This window comes from Mustela lutreola, chromosome 2 (genome assembly GCF_030435805.1).
Source record: "Mustela lutreola isolate mMusLut2 chromosome 2, mMusLut2.pri, whole genome shotgun sequence".
NCBI lineage: Eukaryota > Metazoa > Chordata > Mammalia > Carnivora > Mustelidae > Mustela > Mustela lutreola.
The window spans coordinates 47,785,925-47,812,510 of NC_081291.1; the positions used below are offsets into that span (position 1 = coordinate 47,785,925).

Consider the following 26,586-nt stretch of genomic DNA (forward strand, 5'->3'; position numbering starts at 1 on the left):
GAATAACCACACATAGCTAATGGCTACCAGATTGGACAATACAGATAAAGAACATTTCTGTTAATATAGAAATTCTGTTGGATTTGCACACTCTTAACTCCTGTGCCTGTGTTCTTAAATGATTCACTCTGTTACCTTTCGTTAACAAAAAACCCACTTTCTGATTGAGTAGCTAGCCCCAAGGGGGGAGAATCAGATAGGACTGGTAGAACCTTTGGTGATTTCTTTCTGAACATATTAGTGAAATTTATTATGAACCTAAATATGTTAAGTCTTAAGTCTTTTCAGTGTGTTAGGTGAACTTTAGTACTATGGGCAGGGGATAAACTGGTATTAATTGAACATAGTGTATCTCTACATGATAACAATGTGCCTTTGTCTCCTGAGGGGAGTGGATTACAATGCGTTTGCAGATGGGGCCTCAGTTCTGATTCGAGTATTCCATTCGAGCTGCAAGTTAGCAGCTTGGAAAGACAGCGTTAATGATGGTTTTAAGTCCTGTCCCCTCTCAGGTTTCTTCTTAAGTGGCTCTTCAGCTCAGTTCTGCACTTTTAAATGGCTACAAAAGTATACTGAAAAGATGGATGGCTTTTCTCCCTGAGCACAATATTGCTAAGGCAAGGTTGCCAATTACACTGCTGTGTGATCCAGAATCTGGGATAATGTTAAACTGTAGAGACATTTATTTCCTTATTTCAAATGAAATGGAGAATCGCACCGCTACTGGGAGGAGCTAGTATGTAATTCTTTAGCTGTTAGGATAGCAATCTTGCATTTGCTGTAAACATAGACATCTAGCCAAAATGCTTTACCAATTTGTAACATAAGGTCTCGGGAGGCCTAACCTTTTTCTTGAAGAGAGTGGCTGGGAGAGCCTGATCAGAATGTTCTGTTGGTGAATTGTTTTGGTCTGGGGGGTACTGTCCTGCTCCCTCTGGTTTGCATGGACAAGAATATTAGGCCTATGATAACTTCAGGAGGCCTTCTCAACTGTGCTTTCTCTTAGTTCCAGCAAGACACTCACGCAGCACGTTGGACTGGGTGAATGTGTTTTACGCAAGACTGGCTTCTCTATTTTTGTTGCTTCCCTTCAGAATTCTTCTTTTCCAAGCTCTTCAGAGTATACTTTTGAGGTATGTGATTCTTTGTGTGGCTTTATAGGAGACAACAAGGCTCATTTCTGGGTGCAGTCAGAGAACTCTGACTTCTTACCCTTGGGAAGCTTCAAAACCCTTCCTGAGAAATGACATTTTCTGAGGGTCAGAGTGTGGTCACGTTGAAAGGAGTATAAGTTTGGTTGAGTCCTGGACCGTGAATATTTACCAAGCACCAGCTTGCTGATAAAGTGAATTGTGTGTAAGTCAAATGGGATGTTTTGCTTGTGGGTTTTTTTTTTTTTTCTTGTGCATTTGTCTGCTTCCTTCACCCCCCCTCCCAAAAACGGGATATATATCCGAGTTTCCACCTTAAACTGAAAGGAGGGTCCCAGACTCAGAATGAAGATGGTACAGGAAAATTTCATTTTGTTGAATGTACAAGACTAGAGTTTTTATTAGTGAGCCATTTTCCTGAACTCTTGTAATGGATGCTATGTTTTTAGTTAAACGGACCTACATGAATATACACACCTTTCAACATAAAGGATTTTTGGAATTTATGTTGTTTTGTACTGGGGAACATCAAGGAATAAGATACCTTACTTGACACTAAGGAATTTGCTTTGGTTGGAAGCTGGCGGGTTGAGGGGAAGAAGCAGTTCCTTCTTGATTGCTGATCCACAGGGGAGACGGAGAGGACTGTCCTATTTCTGCGAGGCATGTAGGAGCCTTTCTGGACTGTCAGAGTCATTCCCATCGCCACTCAAGACACGATGCAGAGGTTGCTATTTCCAAAACTGACACTGTCCTATTGGAAAGAGAAACAGGCCATGACAATGTGTGGCCTAAAATTTGGGGAGAATAAGAAAATGGGGAAACCAAGAGCTACTTTATTGTTATCCACAACACTTATATTTTCGGTTCCTTATTTATTTTTGAATTTCCTTGGTGGACCTCTAAGTTTACTGCACATCAAATTCTATTTAAAATTTTATCTCCTCTCTTTTTGACACTCATCATCTAACTATCAACCTTCCAGAAACCCAGAAACCAGCCATGGTAACATTAGTGAAATTATTAGTCTCTCAGATTCTTTATCTATAAAATGGGATAAAAAATTTAAAAATGGAATGAAGATCCTGTTGATCTGATAGTGTATCTATCGGTCAGTTAGGACTGCTGGAATAGACTACTAGAGGCTGGGTGGCTTAAACAATTCATTTTCTCATAGTTCCATTGGCTGGAAGCCCACAGTTAAGATGCTAAGAAGGTTGGTTTTTCCTCAAGGCTCTTCCTTCCGTTGCAGACAGATGGCTTCTTACTGTATCCTCACAAGGTCCTTTCTCTATATGGCTCCTTGTTGTCCCTTCCTCTTCTTAGAAGGACACTAGTCTTGTTAGGTTAGGACTCCACCCTTATGACCCCATTTAACCTGAATTATCTCCCTAAAAGCCATGTGTCTATCTATAGTCACATTGGGGGTGACTCCACATCCAAACTTTGGGAGACACAATTGAGTTCATAACAGCAGGATTTGAGTGCAGGATTAAATGAGGTCATGTATGTGAAGTGTCCTCCAAGTGTCTAACAAACAAGAGACCACTCATACACTGAACAAGTCAATTAACTGAGCGCCTGCAGATGCCAGCCACTATTCCCATGCTAGAGGTACTGCGGTGAACAAAACAGATGTAAAGGTGTGTTGCTGTGGAGTTGTTGTTGTGTCACAGTTGGTTTTCATTAGCTAAACAGTGAACAACTTCATACAAACCTTACTCTGGTTGCCTAGAGAATTTTATTGGTGTTCTGGTTGGTAGAGTATAGCTAGAATGCTAGAGCAGAAGAAGGTTCGGACTAAATTGGGAATTTTGAGTATCTTCTGGCTCTGGCTTTAACTGTGGACCTTGACAATTCCTTGACTTCTTGGGGCCATTTTTCTTGGCCTCCTCCCTTTGTGAAAGGGGACTGGAAACTGTTCTGTCAATGATGTCTCTTCTAGAGAAATCTGTGGAAGTTCTTGGAGGCATTCATATTCAAGGTTACACCTGTCTCAGGCTTCATATTTCAGAATGCATTTATAGAAAACGTTGTAAAGGTCCCCAAAGTATTTTTCTTGTATACAATGGCTTCAATTACTTTGATTTTTAAATCCATACTTGGCATGGGATACATAAATCTCATCTGAAAGGCGGGTGTTCAGGATGAGAAAAAGAAATCAGGTTGACGCTTTGAATATCCAAGCCCATTAACTTTACTTTAAAATTCAGTGCTATGTTATTGAATTGATTGTATGTCATAACTATACTGAGCAGAAAACTAACTTCTCAAAATGAGATTTCATGGAAATTCAAAAACAATAAGCATGAGGTGGATATTTACAGGATGTCCACATTTTCATAACTTTGGCAGACATGGATGTTTCATATATTAGAGACAATTTCCTGTAAATGAATTTCCATTTAAAGTTAGTTCATATCCATTTGGTTGTGTTCCTCCCATCCCAAGCCATCTGCGTGATCTTTTATAAATGGCATATATCATTTTTATTAAAGCGTTTTGCATCTTCTAAGTTTTGAAACGAATGATGACGCCAAAATCTCTGAGGATTTATGATCTTAGACTAAAAACACAGCAGGTTTATAGGTTAATTTAACAATTTCTAAGCCACACCATACATTGTCTGGATATGTGCATAGTTCTTACTTGAGGCCCTTGTTGTTAGATCTTTCATAATTGTCAGCATCATGCGAATTACATCATGTCTTGGCCAGATGACTAGAAACAAGCACGGCCACGCTTCGTCTCTCTAGCTCTCTGTCTCTGTTCTTTCATTTCGGTTTCGTATTCTCCTGATTTCTTTCATCCTCTTCTCACCTCTCAATCTGAATCGAGAAACGTTTAATGCTAACGAACTAAGGATTGTAACAAACTCATAATCCACTTGAAAATTGAGTGTAGGAAACTTCCCCACTCCAAGGAGTTTCCTCATTCCTCGTTTTAGAAATAGTTGATCCACTGAATTTTTTTTTGTTAGTTTATTTTATTCAATCCCTTTATACACATTTATTGAGCTCTATCATCTGCCACACTCAAGTTAAGCTCAGGAGAAATCAGAGAAATACAATAGTCCCTCCCATGGAGAAGACCATTCATGTAGAGATGAGATATAAACCTATTAAGGTTTATATATATAAGGCCCACCTATTTTGCAAAGAAGAAGAGTGGGGATATGAAGTTTGCCCGGAGGAAAGTTGGATGGGGCAGCTCATGGGAAGACCTCCCAGGGAAGCTGTTGTTAAGCTGTTGGAATCTGAAAATTTCAGTGCCAGTTGGCAAGGCCTTTTGGTGAGTCTAAGCATTTGTCATCATTCCACCATCCTGTGCCTTCTGTGAACAAGGGACATGGACAGGTCTCAGTTAGAGATGAATCAGAGATTGTCCCTGCTCACCAAGAGCCCATGCTTATTTTAAAGTTGGGCTATGAGTCTGGTCTGCAGGTAGTCACAGGAGAAGTCCAGCTGAATGGACTGCCCTTGGCACCCTTCCTTTCCACCTTCTCCTTCAGCCACTTCAGAGGGGAGGGGTGTTGGTAAACATCAAAAAGAAGGATGTATATGGGAGTCGTGGGAAAGGAAGCAGATACCTTGCTTCTCTTGTCCCCACCCCACCAGATTCTCTGTGCTTTGTCATTACCAGGGCCTTTGGCTCTGGGGATCCGAGGTAGAGCTCAGGACAGAGGAGTGGGTTCCCGGAGTGGGTGCCGGCCATATGGCACTATAGACTACCCTCCTACCCCCCGCTGCATTCTCAGATGTCGCTAAACCCATCCCAGTGTCCTTCCTTGCTGAGCACAGACAGGGCCACATTATCCTCCTCAGCACAGGGCTAGGAGCAGCCACTAATGATGGATCATGAATTGGCATGTGAGTCAAAATACTGTGGCTCTTCTTGTCCTAAAATTTTGAGAAAAGGTTTAAACATGTACTTATCGGATTGTAAATGGTGAGCTTTCCTTCTCTTAAATGCGCCCCCCCCACCACCACCACTCCCACCCAGGTGAAGAGGGTTGAAGAGCAGACAGTCTTAGCAGAGAAGCCTCTTTTAGGAAGGAATACACTGGGTGGTGTGTCCCTCATGGTTTTTTCCTTGGGAACCCATGCAGTGGGAGATGAGATGTCATATCACTCCTTCTGATTTAAGAGAAGCATAACAAATAATAGGGACTCCGCCAAGGCAAGTAGCTTATTACACAAGGAAAACATTTTAAATTTCCATGTGCTAAAGGGCAAAAATATGTGTCGAAAGGCCTTGCACGTAGTCCTAAAACTTGAACTATCCTCCCTTTCCCAAACATCTTTCTATGTCAAGACTCACCTCTGGTGCTGTGTCCCTATGACACGATTTTTACCACTTCATCCTCCTGGGATTGTTCCTGCCTCTGAACCTGGGACCTCTTACTCTCAGAAACCCTCACCTTCACTTAATCACGTACTGTTCTGTGTCATTGGACACGTTTTCCATTTCTAGGGGAAACTCTCTCATTTCCTGAGGCAAAGGAACAGTTTCTCTCCGGAGAAGTCTCACGGTTGGTTTAAGACTAATGATGGTAAGAATTTATAAAACGAAGAATGGAGAGATAGTAAGAACACAAACATGTTACTTCAGTTATAACAGGGCCTTTCCAAAGGTGTGCTGGAGGAGGAATGTTCATCTATCTCCAGGGGAAAAGAGTTGCCAAGGCCAAAAGAGAATGGAAACAGACGAGGGAGGCAAAACTTAATAATAATAGAGTCAATAAGGCAAAACCCACATCACTTCATAGAATTTCCTTAAAATTTTATGAGGGAGGGATTACTTCCTTTCTGTTTGTAGATGAGACAATGGAGGTTCAGAGGTTAAATAATCTGCTCAAAATCCTCAACCAGGAAGTAAGGATGTTCAGAAACTGAAGTGTATCTGAGCCTAGTGTCAAGTTCTAATCACAAGACCTTTTTTTCAAATTTTAAGAGCCATCCAAAACTTTTAGTCCTTTTATATGTATCTGGAATCTCCAAGAGTAAGATAAAATAGCATTTTACAAGCATATTTTCAGAAACTGTTTTTTTTTTCCGTCAAATTTTCTCGAGACTAGTGTTCTGAGGAATATGTCTCAGGATAAGTGGAACTCAGGTTTTATTATACGTACAGTTTTATCTTTATTAACAAGCTTTTATAGCCACTGTCATTTAATTCTCATAACCTTGGCACAAGGTACATTAGGCATTATTATAGCCATTACACAGGGGAAAATTTAGATCAAATTCAAGTAAGTTTCTCAAGTTTCACATTAAATCATGGAAGAGCCGAGACTGGAATACAGTCAAGGGAAGAGCTATGAGACTATGACGTAAATTCTCAACCCCTGTAGCTGCAGGTTATCAGGATATAGTGGAGCTTGTCTTTTTGATAACAATGAGCAGCCTTCACTAATTTAAAAATGAACTCAGAACTCAGAACTAATTTAAAAATGCTTCTCCGTAGAATTAGTTGTGGAGTGGTATGGACATGTGTTAGGAAGAGGAAAGAACCATTAATAGGAAAGCTTGGCTTGGTTTTGACTTAGAATGGAAGGAACGGACCATTATTAAATATTTTTTAAGAAAACCCTTCAGTTAAGGGTGCTTAGGTGGCTCAGTGGGTTAAATCCTCTGACTTCGGCTCAGGTCATGATCCCAGGGTCCTGGGATCCGGTCCGCATCCGGCTCTCTGTTCGGCGGGGAGGCTGCTTCCTCCTCCTCTCTCTCTGCCTGGTTCTCCACCTACTTGTGATCTCTGTCTGTCCAAAAAAAAAAAAAAAAAAAAAAAAATCCTTCCGTTAAACAGCAAGTGTGTACGGGTTCAAATGAAACCAGCAGATACCTCTTCTACATGGAATTAATGCTTCGTTTACTTGGTTGTTTGAGGAAGACACATCAGTCTTACCTTTATTGGACATTGATGATGAGCCACAAATAGCACTTTCAAGTGATAAGTCATCACTATACTACATGACCTTTAAACAGTCTTTGTCCAGTACTGCTGGTTTTATCATTAGTTTTTGTCCAGGTGGTAGCTTGTTAAGTGAGTGAACTGCCTTCACGTCTTGCTCTGTGATAAACAAATGGACACTGTTCAAAGCTAATCATCAGACATGATATCTGTTTATCATATTTATCTCTGTGGGTTTTTTCCACCTCTGCTCACAATAGCATCCACATCACCATGATTAATATCCTTTTATTTACCTCTATCTAACACCACCACTTCCCCATCACCCAAGGAAAGCACACTGGTCTATCATTGGTAAACCTCAGCATTTCTTCAGAGACAGCTTATTTTCACTTGATAATTTCTTTGGTAAGCAAGTTGGTTTGCTACTTTTTAGGACCTGCATGGAGTCCTCTCAGTATTCACATGTGAGTCCATTTCCAAACCTTCAATTTCAAAATCTGTGCCAAGCATTCATTAATGTTGATTTCTCAACACTGTGCCAACGTTAGCTGTGTAACTGTCATCCTCAAGCTTAAACTCTTGAAGGAACTCTTGAATCCCGTAGTTTCTTGTTAAATATAGCAGGCATAGATTTTTTTTTTTTAAAAGGCACTTGTATCTATTCTTTATGGACTATAAAATTCTTCGAGAATGGGGCTTTCTTATAAATATCACATGGTGAGGAAATAGACACCAGCAACTTCAGTTCTCACAAGAAGTTTGGGAGAGAGATATGCAGATGAACAATTTTCTTCCAGTCCAACATAGGCTTCTGGTAAAAAGTACTGTTGAATCTGTCAGAAAGAAAAAGATTGCGCTGATTACCTGTGGAGATTCAGCTGTGCTGTCACAATTGGCAGGAATTGCTTCTTTTTTGTGACTGAGTAATATTCAATATATGTGAAATTTCACTTCTTTCTTCATTCATCTGTCGGCAGGCACTCGGGTTGTTACCGTATCTTGGCGGCTGTGAATAGTGCTGAAGTGAAAAAAAATAGGGGTACAGATAAATCTTAAGATACTGATTTGATTTCCTTCAGATAAATACCCAGAAGTAAGATTGCTGAGTCATGTGGTAGTTCTGTTTTTAAATTTTGAGGAACCAGCTCCCTGTTTTCCATACTGGCTGTACCAGTTTACATTCCCACCATCAATACGTCTTTTCTTAACGTTCTACCAATACTTACCACCTGTCTTTTTGATACTAGCCGTTCTGAAAGGTGGGGGGTGTTATCTCACTGTGATTTTGACTTGCATTTCCCTAATGATAGTGATGATGAGCAGCTTTTCCTATGTCTGTTGGCCATCTTTATGTCTTCTTCGGAAAAGTGTCTGTTCAGATCGTCTGCCCATTTAAAAAATGAAGTAATTTGTTCTTTGCTATTGAGTTGTACAATTACTTATATGTATCTTGAATAGTAACCTCTTACCACATAAATGGTTTGCAAATAATTTCTCCCATTCTGTAGGTTGCGTTTGCATTTTATTGTTTCCTTTGTTGTGCAGAGGTCATTTCAGTTTTCAAGATTTTTGAGGTTTTTAGGATTAAGAATTGGGGATGATGGCCCCATATTTCCCGAGTTAAATGCTCCTAGTTAGGTCTCCCATAGTTTTTTGCACACATATGTATCATGGCATTTGGCACAATGATGTGAAGTTTCATGTTCACTTCTCTTCTTTAAAATTTTTTTTGGGTATAGTTGACGTACAGTGTTACATTAGTTTCAGGTATACGACATAGTGATTGGATAGGTTTATAAGTGACGCTATGCTCATCACAAGTGTAGCTACCATCTGTCACTGTACAATCCTATTACAATACTGTTGACTATAATCCTTATGTTGTGTCTTTTATTCCCATGATTTACTCATTCCCTAACTGGAACCCCATCTCTTATCTCTTTTTGTAATAGACTACGAGGTACCATGTTGAAATCCTTTTTTCCGCAGTGCCTATGGATTAAAAAAATTCTCAGTAAATGTTTGTTGAATAATGAATAAGTACATAATTCAGAGGCCTTTGATGTCTGGGAGTGGTGTGGGCTAAAGCCTATGGAGGAAGCTCGATGTTAGAATTGGGTAGTATGTTTATACCAAGATTTCTCAACTTTCGCTATATTGATGTTTTGTGCTAGGCAGGTCTTTGATGTGGAGGGCTGTTCTGTGTATCCCAGGATGTTGGGCAGCATCCGTGACCTCTGCTTACTTGATGTCCAGAACCTCCTTCTCTCAACCCCCCCCCCCCCCCGTTTGATAATGAAAAATATCTCCCAACAGCTGGTGGACACAGTCTTGGACTTGTGAGTTGTGCATACCTGATCTAAAATTGTACTCTTTTCCAAGTTGAGAAAATCAACCTGTACCAGTTTCCCGTGTCTCATTTATTAACTGGGGATAATGAGAGTACATATTTCCTGAACGGATTGTAAAGATTATGCTGAGAGCATAATGGCAGATAGGAAAAGCTCAATAAAAGATCACTCTGAAACCCTCTCAGGTACCTGGTTACACACAGCACTTAGTTCTGGGGTGAGTTGCTCTGACTCTGTCGCTGTATCTCTCTCTCTTTCTCTGGGTCTGTCTCAGTGCCTGTGTCTCTGTTTCTAGGTCTGTTTCTATCTCTGTCGCTTTCTCTTTCTGTTTCTCTATTTCAGTATTTCTGCCTCTCTATGTTTATCTCTGTCTTTATTTCTCTGACTTGGAGGCTTTGTGTCTGTTTGTATCCCTGTGTCTTTTTCTGTGTCCTTGTGTGTCTCCCTGTCTTTCTCTCTATCCTTCTTTGTTGCTTTGTGTTTCTCTATCCCTTTCTCTGTGTATCTATCTCTGTCTCTTCGTGTCTCAGTATCGCTGTCTAACTGTGTGTCTCTGTGTCTCTCTCTTGCTCTGTCACAAGGCTGTGGGAGGTAGAGTACTTCAATTTGATAGAGGCAGGAAGTAGTGCCCACCAGTTGAAGTAGTCAGAGCTAGATCACAGCGAGCTTTGCCTGCCTAGAGGTATCGGAGGGACAGGAGTTCCTGTTAAAGTTCAAGTTAAAGTGCTCCACATGGGAAGAAAAGGTACAGGGTAGGGAACACAGTCAATGATACGGTAATAGCGTTGTACAGTGACAGATGGTAGCTACACTTGTGGTGAGCATAGCATAATGTATGAACTTGTCAAATTATTGCATTGTACATCTGAAACTAATGTAACATTGTGCACCAGCTGTATAGCTATACTCAAATAAAAAGAAATCATGAACAGCCCCCCAAAATAGGGGTTATTGATATAGTTAGATTAATATTAAGATAAAATAGCATCTAGCAGAAATGTCTCCAGTTACTCTGATAAAGAATTGGGAGACACTGGTTTCCTGATGGGAAGATGGTAGGATTCCAGGAGATCCTGTAGTTGGAAGAGTTGGGTTCTGGGAAAAATCAGGATCTGATTGTAGCAATTTAGGTATGAAGTAATAAGGGTGGAAGTAGAATGATGCAGTTGCAATAGTTAGTCAAGAAATACTTGGGGCACCCGGGTGCTCAGTTGGTTAAGCCTCTGCCTTTGGCTCAGGTCCTGGTCTCAGGGTCCTGGGATCGAGTCCCGTATGGGGTTCTCTACTCAGCAGGGAGCCTGGATCCCCCTGTCTCTCTGCCTGCCACTCTGCCTACTTGATCTACTATTTGATCACTCTGTCTACTTGATCTACTATTTGATCTACTATTTGAGATCAAAATTTTTTTTCTTAAAAAATTGTTTTATTTTTCTTAAAGAAAAAAAAAAGAAATACTCCAAGTAGTGGCAAACTTTGTAGCTGGCAGGGTAGGGCACATGACAGAGTTGAAGGAGTGTGGGCTTTTGAATCTGATCAGAGTTGGGTTTTTCATTCTGCCAAATACTAGTTGTGGGGGGTTGGGCAAGCAACGGAACAGGACTGAGCTATGATTCATCTCTAAAATGGGGATGGCAGTGCTTACCTCAAAGGACTATTTTGTGATGGCTTGAGACATTGTATGCAATTGAGCAGGAAGTATTAGGCACTCAATAATGTGTAGGTACAATTTATAGGGCTCCAAAACGGAGGGAGATCAGAGTTGAGTTGTCTTGGAGCGTGAAGGAATAGTATAGATGGTGAGAGAAGCAATCTGGTTTTATGGGGACCAGACTAATTTAAATCAGATTGTAAGGATAAGTAAATTTTCTAAAGCCAAGGAGACTTCCAGCAATGCAGACTTAAATTTTACAGCACCACTGGGCATCTTTGTGCCCCAGACCTGGTCATTTATAGTTTTTATGAGCCTAGATAGATTTGGAACACTTTGGTTTGCACTTGAATGCAAAATCCACCCCCTCCAAGAAGGGCCATGAAATATGAGGGAAGAAATCCCTGATATTGTTTATACTACAGCGCGGATGGGGGACATGACGAATGAGAGTAATAGCTGGTAACCCACATTAGATCATGATGACAAGGAAATGCATTGTTGGGAACTTTCCTATAAAGAACGGATAGTACCATCCATTCTCTCGGTTGGAAAGTTACTTTTTGAGAAATTATCCTTTCCACCTCTACTTTGCCTTTTCATGGTACTGCGGTTTGATTTAATGCCTCTCTCTCGATGTCTGCTTTTGCACAAAATGCTTTTCACTTTTCTCATGCCATGTCACTCATTGATGATCATTAATTCAGAGTGCTGGGGTTTGTTGCAGTTTTTATTAGGCGTGTTGATAAATTTTGTCTTTGGGTAATTTTGGGTTATGTGTGTTTGTCTATGAAATTGGCGTGAGCTTCACAGTGGCTTTTGGCTGCTGGCCTTGGAGAGTATATATCTAACTGCTTTAAAACCTGCTCCATCTTTCTCTGACGTCCCTTTTCACATTGACTTGGAGGGTTTTGCATGGGATTGGGATAAACATGACCTGGGGGATAGCTATGGTTTTTTAAACCTGCATTCCTTCCCTCTGCTTCTGATCAATTGTACCCGCTTTTCTGTTGGAGACTCATTTCCATCTCCAGGTTGTTCTGGTTATACTATCAATCTTGATCCCCCTGGGAATGACATGCCATTCATTTTGGCCAGGATGCTCCATTCTCTAGCCACAGTGATCCGTTTACAGGTGGGCATTTTCATTCATTCCTTCAGTATTTTCTGAGCACCTACTACGTGTTAGTGTGAACACAACAGTAAGCAAAATAGGTTTTCTTTGCTTACAGGATTTACACTGTACTTGAAAAAGACTTAAAATAATCAAGTAGGCAGAAATACAACAAAATGTCAGATAATGGTTTTACCTAGAAACGTACAAAGCATGTACGAGGATTGAGAGCAATGGAGATGGTGGGTATCATTTTTAGAAAGGGGGTTCATAGAACACTTCCAGGATGAAATTTAGTCTGAATGAAGAGAGAGGTTATACCATATCAGCATATGAAGAAAAGTATTTTGGGACAAAGGGAACTGTAGGTGCAAAGGCCCTGGGGCTTTAGCATTGTAACTAGAATAACATGAGTGAGGTGCAGTGATAAGAATAAGGACAGAAGAGAGGTAGCCAGGGGCCAAATAATACAGAAGCTTATAGTCTATGGTGAGGACATTACTAGATTGAATTGTGAAGACAGGGCATTGGAGGGTTTTGAAGATGGTAATGACAAAGAAGGGTTAATTAGAATCTTCCCCAAGATGTGGTATGTGGATGCTTGGGGAGAGAGAGTGCTTCTCTACCTTTAGGATGATTAGCTTTGAGGATGATATGGAAATGGTTGCAATCCTCTTCCTGAACACATGGAGAGAGGCAGTTCTAGGTCTGAAGTAAAGGAGCCACTACAAAAAGGGAAATACAAAAGAAAAAGGAACCCCAAAAACAGAGATAGAACAGAAAGAAAAAGAGCTCTATCAAGTAAGACCCTGGATGTAGCCATTCCTGAAGTACCTTTGTCTATGTGAGCCAATACATTCAATTTTTTGTTTAACCTTGAGTTAATCATACTTGAGTATGATTCAAGTGAGGTCATTTTCTACCTAAAAAGTACTGAGTAATAATCATTTTTTTTGATGGTGGTCATTTTTAATATCCAATTTTTATTTATGACTATGAAAAATCCACCATTTTTTTAAAAAAAGACTTTATTTACTTGTTTTGAGAGAGAGAGAAAGCAGCACACAAGCAGCAGGGGGCGAGGGAGTTGCAGAGGGAGAGGGAGAGGGAGAGCAGGCTTTTCATTGAACAGGGAACCCAACTCAGGGCTCCATCCCAGGATCCCCGGGATCATGACCTGAGCCAAACGCAGACACCCAACTCCACCCAGGAGCCCCCAAACCCACCATTTTATATGACCTTTTCTTTTTTAATAACAATTATTTCATTTATTTAACAAATATACACAAATATTTTTTTAAAAAGGAAATAGCGTTTGAAAGTCCCCAAAGCTCTCCCACCCTAACTCATTTTTGATAGGAAGCAGTATTTTAGTTGTTTCACCTGTTATTTATTTCTACACTTTTATATTAACTGCGAGGCAAGTTAACTTGTTATGAGCTCTTATATTTACATTTATCAATTCTGCATGACCTTTTTTTGAGATTCCTAATAATCTGGCAAGGCAAGCAGACAGCAAATAATCTGAGGCATAGCAATGATAGCAATGAAGGAAGAGGTCAAGAGCATTGCCCCGAGTAATTGTCTTAGTGTTTGTGTAGGTTGTAACTGGCCAAGCCAGAATTTGAAAGGTGTATGTGACTATCAAATCCATACTTTTCCCATTGCTTTTTGATAGGTCAGCCATTACTGTGGTGGCCTTCAAATATGTTCTTGAATTCTTACTCTTGCTTTCAAGACCTGGGGCCTAATTCTCCTCTCCTCCGAGGTGTGCCGGACTTTGTGACTTGCTTCTAATAAACAGGGAGATAGAAAAAGCACAGTAAAGGAGTGCGACTCTGGAGTTGAGGTCATAATGGTCGTGCAGTGTCCTTGCTCTCTGTCGGATCAGTCACTCTGAGGGAAACTCACTGCCACATCAGCTGGACACTCAAGTGACAGTCCATTTCTGTGGAAGCCCATCCATGGAGGAAGGCGGCCTCCAGCCAACAGCCATGTGAGTGACCTACCATGGAGGCCGATCCCCCATCTGTTCTAGGCTTCAGGTGACTGCTGCTCCTGCCCATGTCCTGTCTGCCACCCAGCTAGTACGTGGTGCAGAAACTGGGAAATAGGAAATGTTTGTTTTGAGCTGTTGTGTTTTGGGTAATTTTTTATGCAGCGACAGATAACCAATGCAGTTATCTTCACAGGTTTCTCCTCAACTCTGCTGCCTTCAGTGGCAGGGCAGTTGAAAGAGTCTTTGATGTATTTAAAAAAAAAAAAGTACTATTCCTTCTTCCTTTCGGTGACCCACGGGTGTAATTTATTTTCTTTCTTTCCTTCCTTCCCTCCCGCCCTTCCTTTTTCTTTTTCTTAAAGTTTTATTAATTTATTTTAGAGAGAGAATGAGTAGAAGAGGGAATCTCAAGCAGACTTCACATTGAGAACAGAGCCTAATGTGGGACTCAATCTCGTGACCCTTGGATCATGCCCTGAGCTGAAACTGAGAGTCCGGCTAGCCAACTGCACCACCCAGGCACCCTGGTGTGATTTCTAATGAAAGATAATGTCAAAGATTTTAATATATATGATAGCAACTTTACATTCCACTTCAGAATTGGTCTTCGCTTGGGTTGGATGCCAACCCAAAGGACTTCATAGTTCCTCTCGAGTGAACCAGAACTCTGAGAAAAGGCTATGTCTTAGGTGGAAGTTTGCAAGGTGGATAATGTTATTAGATTTGGAGATTACAAAAAAAAAAAACCCAAAACAAAACCAATGAGGTTTCAGTTTCAGTAAAAATTTAACAAAAACTTGATTACTCAATTAATTGAACTTTGTAGATAACAAATGGATCTGATTAAAATGTTGAACATGAAGAAATGGTTTTATGGTATATCAAGTAATACCTTGATGAGTTATTATGCAAATGTTAAAATTTCTAATGTGAAAAAATATAGCAACCTAGGAAAATGTGTGAAAATTATGCTAAATGAATAGGCTGAGAATAAAATTGTGGCCATATTAAGACTGCATTTTTTCGCCATTAAATATAAATATGGGTAAGGACGAAAAAGTAAAATTAAAGAGCTAATTTATTAGGGTAGCAGAATTCTACATGTTTGAACCTTGTACTTTTAATTTTTATTTTATTTTTTAGATTTTTATTTATTTATTTGACAGACAGAGATCACAAGCAGGCAGAGGCAGGCAGAGAGAGAGGAAGGGAAGCAGGCTCCTCGCTGAGCAGAGAGCCTGATGTGGGGCTCGATCCTAGGGCCCTGGGATCATGACCTCAGCCAAAGGCAGAGGCTTTAACCCACTGAGTCACCCAGACACCCCTGAACTTTGTACCTTTAATATCATTTGTATACTTTGAAAATATTGTGGGTACCTGGGTGGCTCAGGTGGTTAAGCGTCTGACTCTTGATTTTGGCTCTGGTCCTGATCTCAGGGTTGTGAGATTGAGCCCCATGTTGGGCTCCAAGCTTGTCATGGAGCCTGCTTGAGAGTCTCTCTCTCCTCCTCCCTCTGCTCCTCCCCTATCTTCCTTCCCTCTCTGAAAAAAATATTGCATTCAAATTGGACTTCATTTTCCAGATGTGCACTCATCGGTAGGACCATTGCTTGTATTAATCTTAAAACTATAGTTAGATTAATGCAGTGTGAGTTTGGGATTCCTTGCTTTGCTACAAATTATATGTATTTTGGGCATTTATACCCTGGGTTACATTTCTGAAATTTAATGATGGGATTAAAGGGGCATGGATATTTTCATGTATGTGAAATCTACTGCTTTGGCAAAAGGATTGAGTTTATTATTTTAAAAGTTTTTCGGTCTGGACTTTTCTAGATTTCTATTACCCTCAAGATTATGGCCACCATCAAGAACCAACTATGCTACTATTAATGTAATATTTTTTTTAATGTCGAGTAAGATGTTCACATGTTGTTGCCCCTTGATACCTCAGACATTGAAGATCCATTGTGAAAACCCAGGCGATGATCTGGGATGTGGTCCCAAAATCTTTGTCCTTGCAGGACTCCAGGGAACCACTTTTCCACGGAACCACTTTTTCCAAACTTACTTCCTAAGGTAGCTGTGAGAGTAGATGCCAATGAAATCTTAATGGATTGAGATAAATGAGCTTTTCTATTACCTTCAGTTCTGAGATAATCTGGTATTAGGCACTTTATGAAATGCAAGTGGAAACCTTTTATAAAATGTTAACTGTATCTGGGTTATTTCCAAGTGAGGTCATCTTAGGTTGGCTTTATACCATTTGTCAAAGATCTTTATATCTGCTCATTCATTGCTTTTTCAGTCAAGATGACTGCCTCTGTGCTAAATTTTCTCACAGTGCTTTGGAATGAAAATTTTGTCTGAGAAGTAGATTGGATTATTTCTCTCTGGATTCTTTGTTCTCTCCCAGTAAGATCATACTATATCTATCTGTACCTTTGCCACATAACTTTGGTGTCTCCTCAGAATGAGAGAAGGATATTCTCCCATTGCATTAATAGTAAACATGGCCATGTGACTTGCTTTGGTCTATAGAACTAAAAGAGAAGGTGAGAGAATGTGCCAGTAAGCAGAGCTTCAAATATACATGTGTAGCTTGGTTTGTCCTCTTGTGTTAGAACACATTTTGGGTAGCTGGTTCCAGGGGAATAAGGTGACATCTGGATCTGATCGGAATGTAGTTGACAACATGGAGGCAAATGTAGCCAAGCTCAGTAGACATTGTCTACCTAGCAGGCCCACAAGTGAGAAAAAAATGTTTATTTTTTTGGCTGGTGAATTTAGGGTCTCTTTATTACACAGCTACATTGCAGCAAAAGCTGACAAATACATTCACTAAATGCAGTTCTCTGGAAAGTGCAGTTTCTGTGCAAGACATCAAAGGGGGAAGTAAAAGAAATAGCCCTCAAAGAATTTTCAGAGGGAAATTATCAGAGGGAAAGAGGGAAAAGAGGAAGATATGGAAGCCTGTTAACAAATAAGATGGAGATGGGAGTGCTTGATTAAGGGGAGACCAATAATAAGCTCTTACTGGATAAATAAATGTCTGTAGATAAAAAATGCAACTGTAAGACTTTTCTTATGAATATCCCTGGGCCTGCGCTTGACATATTTGAAGATCATATCAGTGTTTTCTTTCTACCAGCCTGAATAGCCCAGGGAATATTGAATATTGTCCTTGAGAGGGAGTCCCTTCTCTACCTGTTGCTGATAGGATCAAGTAGCCAGTTGCTTCTCTAAGAACATACCTGAAATGCTGTTCCCGAATATGTCTTTAGAAATTAGTATTATCCTGGGGCATCTGGGTGGCTCAGTTGTTTAAGCATCTGCCTTTGGCTCAGGTCATGATCCTAGGGTGCTGGGATTGAACCCGGCATCAGACTCCTTACTCGATAGGGAGCCTGTTTCTCCCTCTCCCTCTTCCTGCTGCTCCCCTGCTTTGCCCTCTCTCTCTCTCTCTGTGTCAAATAAATAAATCTTTAAAAAAAAATTAGGGTTGTCCTAAAGAGGATAGAAAACTAGAAGAAAAAAAAAATGCCATCTCTATTAATAGCAAGAAGGCTGTTTCTTTCCTGTTTGTTGTGGTTTTACATAGTACTCTATCTACTCTTGAGTTGTCTAAATTTCATTCACTCAAAATTGTGGTCTATCATATGGTACCTGTGCTATTATCAGACATAATTTTCCCTTTGCACTGAATCATGACTTATGTTTTATATAAGAGTAGATTTACTTTGCATTTTGGAAGAAGTAGTCCAGGCCCACTGCCTTTTATTTTTAAATAATTTTTAATTAATATATAATGTATTATTAGCCCCAGGAGTACAGGTCTGTGAATCGCCAGGTCTACACACTTCACAGCACTCACCATAGCACATACCTTCCCCGGTGTCCATAACCCCACCACCCTCTCCCTACCCCCTCTCTCCCCAGCAACCCACGGTTTGTTCTGTGACACTAAGAGTCTCTTATGGTTTGTCTCCCTTCCAATCCCATGTTGTTTCATTTTTTTCATTTCCTCCCCCCCCCCCAGCCCCCCTACGTTGCCTCTCAACTTCCTCATATCGGGGAGGTCATATGAAAATTGTCTTCCTCTGACTGACTTATTTCGCTCAGCATAATACTCTCTAGTTCCAACCACATTGTTGCAAATGGCAAGATTTCGTTTCTTTTGATGGCTGCATAGTATTCCATTTTATCTATGTACCACGTCTTCTATATCCATTCATCTATTGATGGACATCTAGGTTCTTTCCATAGTTTGGCTATTGTGGACATTGCTGCTATAAACATTCCGGTGCACGTGCCCCTTTGGAGCACCACGTTTGTATCTTTAGGGTAATTACCCAGTAGTGCAATCGCTGGGTCATAGGGTAGCTCTATTTTCAATGTTTTGAGGAAACTCCATGCTGTTTTCCAGAAGGCCCACTGTCTTTTGTGAAGGCAGCCAGCTGTCCTCCAGTATTTTGATCTGTCTGTCCATGGTATAGAATTGTTTCTGGCGTTACGCCATCAGGGACCACATTTCCCAGATTCTGTTCTTTCTAGATGTGGCTTAAAGACTAGGTCTCGCCAGTCAAGTGTGAGTGGAAGTGCAGTGTCCCTGCTGGGCCCACAGTGGTAAGCAGTGGGTGTACATCATACACACATTTACTCCTTTAGCCCACTGGAAGGGGGACCCCAGGAACTTTGAGGAGATGGCAGAGCTACAGGTGGAAGTAGCTTGTTTTCCTAATTCACCAGGCAATGAGAAAAGGCCAACAATCGGGAATGCCCTCCACGGACTTTACCTGGGCAAGATGTGAACTTCTGTTAGGCTCAGGCTCCTGCTTTCTCAAGCTCATCTGTCAGAGTGGCAGCATCACCCTTATGACAACAGCTACAAAAATACTTCGTGGAAACAATGGGAACTTCATTCTCATGCCATCTTGTGCCTCAGGTGCCATCCCTAGTGGTGCACACCAGTATTGCACACTGGGGCTTGGTTGCACAGGTATGATGTCACCTGAGTGCTATTTTCTTTCTTGTTCCTCTGCTCTTGCTGCCAGTCCGTGGGAGTATGCGTTATGGTTTTTTTTTTTTCTTTTTTTAATATTTGTCACCCACTGTTGAGATGTTGCTGACCTTGAAATGCTACCAAATCATGTCAGCGTTCCTTCTGATTCTTGGGAGGACAGCAGTCAAAGCACAAACACTCTGTTATTAATAAAAGGGAGTGACTGACAGGTCAAGTGAGACATGTTTCTCCTCAGCATGCTTTCGAAGTGGCACATTATTTAATTGAAAGGATCTAGCGCGGCGTGGTTCCAAAGTGCTCACCCGTTCTACAGCCAAGCTGTGGTCACTGCTTCTGACCCGAAATGCTCACCCAGGGGGACCTCCAGGTTTCTTCTAGACCCGCTCTGCTATTTCTTTTATGTTCCTATTGCAGCTTTCAGAAAGGTACCTGAGGAGAAGGATTAAGGGCTGGGAATTTCTCTGTCGAGGATACATGGCCTGTTAGGGTTAGTCACATTATTGGTGTAACATAAAAGTCCTTTCAGTGTTTCTGGTTAGGGGCCACCTTTTATAATGCATTCAGGGTTAGGCTGCTTCTCTCTTTTTGGCCTGTGCTCCTTGGGGGGCCGTAAAGTCTCTTTCACTAAATTGATGGGAGAGTAAAAGGAGGTCATGGGTGGGAGGCCTCCTTCACAGTGATTTCATGATGAAGTTTTCGTAAAATAGTCCCTTAAAGCCAATGTAGGCAGGTAATCGAGATGTACTTAGACTGTCTGGTAAATCCCCCCTTCACTTCCCTGTATGGCCACAACAGGGTTTCTGGTACAGCCCAAGTTCTGTGGGACCTGTTTCCAGCTGTTCTTTTATTCTAGAGGCTTCTCTGACTTTTTTCTTTTTTCTTTTAAAGATTTTATTTATTTATTTATTGTACAGAGATAGAGGGAGAGAGAGAGAGAGAGAAAGGCAACCAGACGGAGAGAGGCAGCCAGATGGGGAGAAGCAGGCTCCTCACTTAGAGGGAGCCTGAAATGGGGTTTGATCCCAGGACCCTGGGATTATGACCTTTAGCAGACGCTTTGCCAACTGAGCCACACAGGTGCCCTCCACTGAGGCTGATGGGTTCTAGTGAACTGAGCCTTAGCTGAGACAATTATGATACAGGAAGTGCTTGCTTATTTTATTAACAATGGTCAATTACTTTGTTCAGTTGAACACTCAGAATGAATCTCTAATATGCACACACATAGCCCATGATTGCCCCGGGCTCGTTACAACATGCTTTCTCATACAGGTGACACCAGGCTGCAGTTTTCTCTGTGCATAGGACATAGCATCTGTTTTTAGTGGTGAAGTTGGTGATTGGGGGTCAGTTAAAATAGGCTGTTGAGTGCCTGGTGGGGAGAGTCTTAGGGGGGCCATGTTTCCTACTGAGTTTTCTTCTATTAGAATTCTTCAGAGCTGAAAAGAGAGAGAGGACCTGAGGTGTGAGTCTATAATACCTAAGCTCTTTGATGTTTGCGGAGACTTCACCGTAGCCTTGCTGCATATGACCCCTTCATACCTGAAGGTTCTGAGATATACAAAAAATATATGTTCAAAGCATATTCTGTGTTTGTTTCTGAGATATACAAAAAATATGTTCAAAGCATATGTGTTCTGAGATATACAAAAAATATATGTTCAAAGCATATTCTGTGTTTGTTTCTGGACAATGTGCTCCTTCCTTAGCTTGGGACCTTGTTGGTTTTTCTAGAGGCCTTTCTGACTCTTTTAGTCAGACGAGCTTAATGGGGTAGATCATGGATTCTGAAACCACTCAGCCAGACTAAGGTCAAGGTACTGCTTACTGCTAGGATTTGGGGCAAGTTTTTTTTTTTTTTTTTAAAAACTTTGTGAGCACCTTTCCCTTCCCTTTAAACTTCTTGAGATATGTTTCCTTATCAGCAGAGTGGAGACTGTAATATCCACCTTTCAAGGTTGTCCACGCAAAGCATGTTGCATATATTGGGCAGTGACGACATGTAGCATTATCGTCCGTTGTGTTCTTGTCTGACTCATGAGAGATCTCATGCATGAGACTTCTTCTGGTTGGAATTTCATCTCTCTGCTATCATTCTAGGAATTCACAGTGTTAGGCTGGTGCTTCCTTGAATCAACCCAGAATATGAAATTTTCTTTCTCAATCACTCCCTCATTAGGACACTTGTTGATGGTGTTTAAAAAATAATGAAACCAATACCAAGCAATCTTCCCCCCCAGTTTTATGGAGATATAATTGACATATAACATTGAATTAGTTGAAGGTGTGCAACATACTGATTTGATGTATGTGTATATTGCAAAATGTTCACCATACTGTGTAGTTAACATCCATTACCTCCTGTAGAAACAATTTTTTTCTCGTGGTGAGAACTTTTAAGATCTAGTGAAAGAATGGGTAGAAGTCATAAGCCAGTTCTTGGTCTTCAAAAACCATCTTGCCTTTTCATCTTCTTGGCTGTCATGGTGAAGCCTATACTGTATCAATCAAGAGACCCAAAGCATTCCAGGTGTCTCAGACTGAGAGGTGACATCCCAGGGGGTTGGTTTGGTGGTGGTGGAAGAATAAAAGGAGAAGGGGACATCTAAGTATCATGAAGTGGTAGCTGCATGAAGTGGTCACCGTTCTAGGGGAAAAGTAATGCTACCAAGAGCTAGGTGCTCTAGGGGAGCGGCCATGGTGCTTAGGGCTTGGTACTCAGACTTGGGGCTTGCTGTGTATCTGGTACTCAGCCCCCTTGGGGGGGTCCCAGAGTGGGAATATTGTGGGTCTACTGCCCTGAATTCTCAAAGACACAGGAGCTATCTGATGTTGTTGGAATAAGGTCAGTATGTGCTGAACACTGGAGGGAGTCACCTGCAATTCTCCAGTCCCTTCACAGCAGAACCTAACTGTAGGTCGTCAGCAAGGGCACCTAAGAAACATTTGCAGACTCCCAGACCAACATCACACAGCAGAATGGAAAAAGTGAGTTTGAGCTAAGCAGAAAAGGGAAATACCAGGCATAATCACCATTTTCCTGGCTGACCTGTAGGTCCCAGGTGGACGTGATGGTAGGCATGTATTTTGAAGGTGTAAGTGGGCAGCTACCTGCGAAGACAATGATCCTAGCCACGGTAACTGCAGAGGGATTGACTTCTCCAGCTCAGCAAACAATGTGCATCCGGATAACTCATCTTCTAATGATGGGTATGATTACAGCCAAATGCAGTCTTTCCACAGTGGTGGTCTTTTGTCGTGTGTGCTCTTAGAGATGGAGAGCACATCAGCCTGCTGGGTCACTTCCTAGAGTAATTAGCTCTGCCAAGCAGTTTTTCCTTTTAGCCACAAGTCATCCTAGTGCAAATATAAGAAACTCTGGCTAGCCCGTGTTCAATTTCGTGGGAGACTTTCCTTCCATGTGACTTATTCATTTATTGTGAGAAAATGCTTTAGGTGGAGGAGGGTCTTGGTCCTGAAGAGGGGAGGGGAGAGAGCCTGCCACTTGAAGTGCTGAGTGGCAGTTTGGCCTCAGCTGGGCCTGTCACAGGACTGATGAATGGTGTCCTCCCTCTCCAGTGCTTGCTGGTGATGTTAAACTCTCCTTCTGCTCCTAACCAGCACATGCTCTCCCTGTCTGCGTTGGGGACGGTAGGTGGTGCTGTGGTGCTGAAGGATGCTGAACACCAGGGGAGGAGAAGAGCTGTGGAGAGCGGGTTGGTGGAAATGCAGGGGGTTGGGGAGAGGGGCTTACAGAAGGGCAAGAAACGCGTTCTCATTCAGTGTCTTTGCAGTTCCGGAGAGCATTTTCCCTTTCAGATCTGGAGTTGCGTTGGAAAATCCAATTACAGATGTAAGCTCCATTGGTCTCTTTCCAATCTAATTGCAGCCGAGTCAGCTGCCTCTCGCTGACTGGATGTACTGGGTACCCTGCTAGTAGTAGAAGCTTGGCTTTTTCTTCCCATCTCCCCTCTCTCTCTGTTTTTCTTTTGTGGGGCAGGGGAGCAGAGGGAGACGGGGAGAGAGGATCTCAAGCAGGCTCCATGCTCAACACAGAGCCCCACACCAGGTTCTATTTCACAACCCTGAGATGATGACCTGACCCACCTCAGTGGGTGCTTAACCCACTGAGCCACCCAGGGGCCCCTCCCCACCATTTTTAGTTGGATTTCTTCTTTCTCTCCTCACTATTTCCCTTCCCTCTCATTTTCCTGGTGTCCTCTTCTCCTTTCCGATGCCCATTTGGTTCACTTGATTAACTATGGTGCGTAGCCGTATTTTCTGAGACACTTTGACGGGCCTGGCACAACAAAGGACAACAAGAACATTCTCACTTTTATAGAAAGGAAATGACCACTACTTGAGCACATATGAAATCTAGGAACTGAGGAAGACCTTTTGGCATTCACTTTATCTCATTTAACTTAAATAGTTAAATATTTATTCCCTTACAGAATATTATGATTTTAATATACATACTATATATAATACGTATATGTAGCTTCATATATACATTTGAAGGCATGTTAAGATAGAGATATTTATTCACTTATAAAACCAGTGCTTCTGGAATACTTACTGTGTCTTAGGAGGCTTGGCCGTTGTTAATGGGGAGACCAGCGCGTTAAGAAGCCACTGACTTTGTGTAACTTCTTTCCTATTTCAGGATTTAGAATGTGATGGTTCAACCACATATTTTGCATGGCTCCCTCCGACATCCTTGCTGTTCTGGAGTCAGACTGCCTGGATCTGAATTCTGACTCCACTACTTCCTAACTCTGAGAGGTGGGGCAGGTGACTTAATTTCTCAGCGTTACAATCTTTGGTATGAGAAAATAAGATGATAGCTCCTACTCAGAGGGATAGGATTGAAAACTAAATGAATAAAGGATATAGAAAAATAACTGACACATAATAAGTGTTCAGTAAACTTTAGATTTAATTATTATCATCCCTATTTTCAAGTGAACAGTTACTATGTTAGGAAGATGTAAAGTAGTAGCCTTGTCCCCTTCCCAGGTCCCCAACTATGCCTCTGAGGTAAGCACCAGATGAAAAGGAAGAGTCAGGGAGGCTTCATGGAAGAGGCTGAATTAGCGATGCAGTCTCCTCTCAGGAAATTCACAGGTGAACTTCAGAACCCAGGAGTTCAGATACACTCCAGAGAATATGATGAGACCTGTGTTCTTTGTGCCCTGTCAGTTTCATGTATATGGACATTTTGCACACAATTTCCCTGGGATTCTATAATCCCTGAAGTCAGTATTTTCGGGACCATAAACCCATTTCAGGACTGCCAATTTAATATCATTGGCAGATTGGACATTCTCTCCAACACCGTGAAATACTATAAGAGAGTGGAGCAGGTGCTGTGAGTGTCCCACCCAGATGTCCCTTATCTTACCAGGACACCCCTCTCCCGGGTGTTATGGGTGTTGGCTTCAAATGGCTCATACCTGACTGCTTTGCTGAGGTTGTTGGCTGCTGTGAGTGCTAACTAAGCCAGGAGGTGCATGCCTTCCCACTCCCCAGCCTCCCCCTCATCACTCACTCACAGGAGTGGCCCTGAGCAGTGACTCACTGATGAAGGCATATCACAGCCCTCGCACTGTTACTTTGAATAGCTCAAATTCTGTGATACAATCTATGGGACCAGACTGAAATCTTTCCTGAAAGTACATTTTTGCCTAGCTTTTCCCTTACCCTACCCGACCTCCCTCATGCCCCTGTAGGTTTTCCTGAGAGCACTTTTACAATAAAACATGTATACAGAATCTCCTTCTGAGTCTCTACTTGAGGGGACCTGACCTAGGTTGGAGGGGAACTTGACACAGTGATATTGAGGGGCTAAAGCAGGAGGTATGCAGTGGGTGCAGAGGATTAGGGAGGAGAAGCTCTACTGAGACCCAGCTCCTTCCTTCCTTTCCATCTCTTCTGTCTCCTTCCTTATTCCCCACCGCTATTCCCCTATTGCTGTGTGATGTTCTGGTTGGTTCTAGATGCCTGGGATGCCTTTCTGGGGAGCTCACCTCCAGCAAGTGGCATAAGTGATCATCTTGGGGTTCCCTGATTTCAGACCAGAGTTTTTCTCTGAAGCTGTGAAGTGTCCCTGTGAAGATGACCGTCTAATAAGGCTGCTTAGCAGCGATGATTAATGTATTAGGGCTGAGGAGCCCCTACCCTAGCAAGCAGTTTCTTTTGACAGACAGAGGAAGAACGAGGCAGATAAGGGAGAAAGTGTGGAATCACATTTTGGTGTATAATTTGGCAGCCCATAGATCATTTTAATTACTCTGAAATAATTATCTGGCACACAGCTGGGTTTGTCTTCATGTAGCTTGTGAGTCATTCTCCCACATTTGAATAAATCAAGCAAGTTGAAAGGAAGAGCTGGAGCCAAATGACATGTAAAAAAGATTCAGTGGTAAAGGTTCAGAAAATGGCAAACTTTGGACCTGAAAGAGAAGATTGACTTGGGACGTCATGTTTTTGTGTCTGAGACAACCACCTCTGGGTATTGAAATCAGAAGCAGATGAGTCTTGAGGCTGTCTTAGGAGTGCTGTCAGAGCGGAGTGGGTAGCATGAGTGGGTGGTGGACAAGGACAACCAACGAAGAACCTATAGCATAGGGTTCAAGAACATGGGTTTGGGGTCAGACAGATTGGTATTGGAATCTATCATCTATTGCTTATCATTGTAGTTAATTTAGACAAAGTCATTTCATCTTTCAATGTATAGGTTTTCTTATATTACAAAATAAGAAAACTTGTCTTTAGTGCTATGTCACTTTCCTTCAATGAGTGCCTTCTGCCATGATTGCCGGATCATCCTGCTGCTGCCAAGTGTTTAAGGAGAAAATGGCATGTGGGCCACCTCTTAGCCATTGCCATGGCAGACATTACTAAGCAACCACAAATCTTCTATAGTTGAGTCTGACTTTGACCTCAGAATCCTCAAAGAGCACTTCTAGTAGCTACCCCTAGTCTATCCAAGCTGGCATGTTTATTGAAATAGTGGCTTCCTGTTGAAAATGGTCCTCTTTGATGTTTGATGCTCCCATCTATAAAATGAGGAGCTGGAAGAAGGTGATCACTTACTTGTTCTAGGATTTTAAGATAAAGAGAAATGGATCCCTCAGATGTTGGTTATTTCATCTCCCAAGCCTTGTTGCTTTGATGCTCTATAGACAATCAATAACTCAGTTTGGAGAGCAGGGGCTGAGGACAAGGCCAGGACACTAGGGCTCAGGAAGCAATGAACACTCTCATCGCCACCCCCCCCCCCAACAATAGCCCCATCTGGCCTTTTATTTACTATATCCCCAGCCTCATATGCCAGCCCCTATATAGTCCCACATGGTCCCATTCAGAGAACTAAGTCAGA

The 26,586-nt window shown here is 41.8% G+C and overlaps 1 long non-coding RNA gene across 1 annotated transcript in view; it reads left to right on the forward strand.

The window, feature by feature from the left end:
- The window catches only part of LOC131824168 (uncharacterized), a 245,470-nt gene that overhangs the window by 13,591 nt on the left and 205,293 nt on the right, over nucleotides 1–26,586 (forward strand). The window contains exon 2 of the long non-coding RNA XR_009350773.1: nucleotides 23,869–23,987. This is a non-coding gene — a long non-coding RNA (uncharacterized LOC131824168). The remainder of the gene's footprint in view (nucleotides 1–23,868; nucleotides 23,988–26,586) is intronic.